The sequence below is a fragment of the Lepidochelys kempii genome, chromosome 3 (assembly GCF_965140285.1).
Source record: "Lepidochelys kempii isolate rLepKem1 chromosome 3, rLepKem1.hap1, whole genome shotgun sequence".
Taxonomy (NCBI): Eukaryota; Metazoa; Chordata; order Testudines; family Cheloniidae; genus Lepidochelys; species Lepidochelys kempii.
Window position 1 is genome coordinate 154902123 of NC_136382.1, and position 3007 is coordinate 154905129.

Genomic DNA, 3007 nt, shown 5'->3' on the forward strand with positions numbered 1-3007 from the left:
ACGGATCCGTGGTCTGGGGGCAGGAGAGAGAAAGCAGGATTTGGTTTTCTACAAACAAAAGCCAGAGACAAGCAATGACTCCCCACCCCCACCCCACGCTTTCCTCTCCCCCTTGCCCATGTGCGTTGCACAAGCCCATGTATGTTGCCTTTGGGAAGATGTTGAAAGACCCCTTGGGAGATCCGGGAAAAGGGATGGCGGTGAGGATGGCGGGGGCCTGGAGGGCTCAGTCACAGCCGGATGAAGCTGCTGCTCTTTCTGGGAATGGACCGTGAGTCACCAACTCCCACCGGCTCCCCCAGGCCCAACTAGGGGCAGGTTTCACACCTGCATGCCCTCCCTGGCCAGGATTCCCCCACCACAGGGGGAAGCCCCTGCTGGCTACCACCTCCCCACTCTGGGGGGGGGGGGCAGATCCACAACTAACCCCTCTGGGGGCGACAGTCACCCCCTCCCGGGGGCACCCAGGCTGGCTCCCCTCCCAGGCTCAAGCCGCCAGAGGGAACAGGGTGAGGGACGACCACGGTCCGCCCGACCCTGCGCTCAGCTGTTAGAACGCCCCCGCCTTGGCCGGGGCCCTTCTCCTTCCGGCTGCCGCGGGAAATCAACCAATCAGCTTCATCAATATTTGCATAAAGCAGCAGGAGACAGCTCGGTAGGAAAAGCGTGAGAAAGGGGCACCTAGGGATAGTTTCTTCCAGCGAGGTGAAGGAAAGTGCCCTGAACCCCACTGAGTGAAGTAGATATACAGACACTAATAAGTCTAAGATAGAGATAGTACTGGGGAAAAAAACACTACTCACCCTACTTTAAAAATTAAAATAATAGCTATGGTTTATATACTGTTGCATTTGGAGTTATATAATTGCCCGGATGATCCTCAGTGGTCTGGGGTGCAGGCTTCAAACCTGTAGCTGTCTAGCGACAGAGTGGTTCAATTCCACCTTTCGGGCGTCTATGCTCCCCTTTTTCACCTTCCTGCTGGGTGGCTAGTCCCCCCCCCTCTAGTGAGTTTCTCTTAAGTAGTAATATTGGTGGGTTTCCTTCTAATTATATTGCGATTACTGCTGATTGGTCAGCTCCACTGTTACTAAGCAGGCCCTAATGCTGACTGATTATTGGGTGTTACTGATTTGTGAAAAGAAAAGGAGTACTTGTGGCATCTTAGAGACGAACCAATTTATTTGAGCATGAGCTTTCCTGAGCTACAGCTCACTTCATTGGCTGCATCTGATGAAGTGAGCTGTAGCTCAGGAAAGCTTATGCTCAAATAAATTGGTTCGTCTCTAAAGTGCCACAAGTCCTCCTTTTCTTTTTGCGAATACAGACTAACACGGCTGTTACTCTGAAACCATTGATTTGTGAATTTCCCTATCGATTATCAATTGATTAGTGATGCTTTGCAGAGAGTTCACCAGTATTGATTGGTATTGATGGAGTTCTTTATTATTGTATGATATGATATTGTATGCTATTGATGGGCGAGGTTCTTGCTGACTGGTTATTTCATGGTTATTTCATGTTGACTGCTGATGTTATGGACTTGTGGGAGTTGCTTGATTAGTAGTATTTCCTTTTATTGATTGATTAGTGAAGGTCCCTACTATGGATTAGATGGATGAAGGGTAATATTGATTGAGGAGAATCCCTATTATTGAGTGATTGTTGGGAGAATTTCCCTATAAGTGATGAGCTGGTGGCTTCAGGCGGATATTTTTTGCATGTTCATATATATATGGAGAGCCACCATTTTCCTGAACTCTTGAATTTGGCCATGTCATCAAAACAAGTTTGCCATGTTTATTACTCTTCCCTGAGTTTGATACCCTGCTGTTGTTGCTTTCCTCCTTTGAACAAGGCATGCACTGGTACTCAGCACTGCTGGAGTAAGTTGACAGGACTTAGATGGAATATGCGGAAGGAAAATCCAAGTTTAATTGGATTCTGCTAAGCAGATCTTTATTAGTGTCATTTCACGTCCTACAAGAGAGGAAAAAAATAAAGGAAACCATGCTTTAGATCTGCTCCATATTGAATATACCCTGTCATGAAGACTCTTCACTCCACCGATAAACATCGGTGCTAACGATGTCACCCAGCCCCATGAAAAATAAAGGTTAATGTGTTGCTGAAAAATATATGGTCCAGGTAGGAAGCATTAGTTGCAATTGTGATGTCCAATTGCAGAAGCTCCAGCATTGACCTTAGGATTTGCAGGCCCTCAAGCAAGCAGAAGGCTCCAGAGTGGGGCAGAGAGAACTTGGACCATAATTTCCTCCCCTCTGGTCGCATTGTCAGGAGTGGGTGCTCTGACTGGTGAATCCCACTGCTGCAGGGCAGGAATGGACTAGCCCATGAGTGTTGTGACAACACAAGATCATGAGGCCTCAAGTGTGTGTTTGTTGTTGCTGGTTGTGCCTATTGCTAACCCTGAGTGACTCTGTTTCCATTACACAAATTGAGTCATTTGGTCTGGTGGATGTTGGGGTAATAGACAGCAGGTGCATCCAGTGCCATTATTATTTGGCTGAAACCTAATTGCCTTAGATCTACTGAGTGCTGCCACTAATCAGAAAACCTCCACTTTTGCACTAGCCTGTTCTGTCATTTTTATGAATAAACTGGCCTACAGGGCAACAGTTTTCTGATGCTCTGAAGTGCACATGTCACATCAAGGCTTTTTATTTATGTGTAGGATATTTGCGTGAGCTTTCCACAATGCAGCTAGAAGCGACATGAATCCCAGATGGCTATCCGCTTTGTGCCATTCCATCTGTTTCTGTAAATCAGTCAGTTTGCGTCCCCTGCTCATAATGCACTTTCTGTGTGAAATACCACCATGGCCTCAAAAATTAATTAATGTAATGCAATTTGGCTTTGGGCTTTTGTTTCCAACAGGGGTAGCTCTGGAACGGCCTTTGCCCTACAGTGGGCAGCTGAGAACAGCAAAGCTAGCTGCCAGCTTCATAACAGAACATAATAAGGCTCTTTCATGTGTGGTTTATAA

General features: G+C 46.8%; 1 non-coding gene across 1 annotated transcript; it reads left to right on the forward strand.

Annotated features, from left to right (window-relative positions):
- Positions 1-867: 867 nt before the first annotated feature.
- TRNASTOP-UCA (transfer RNA opal suppressor (anticodon UCA)) lies at positions 868-954 on the forward strand. Its single transcript has one exon. It is a non-coding gene; the product is annotated as a tRNA-Sec (tRNA).
- Positions 955-3007: the final 2053 nt, after the last annotated feature.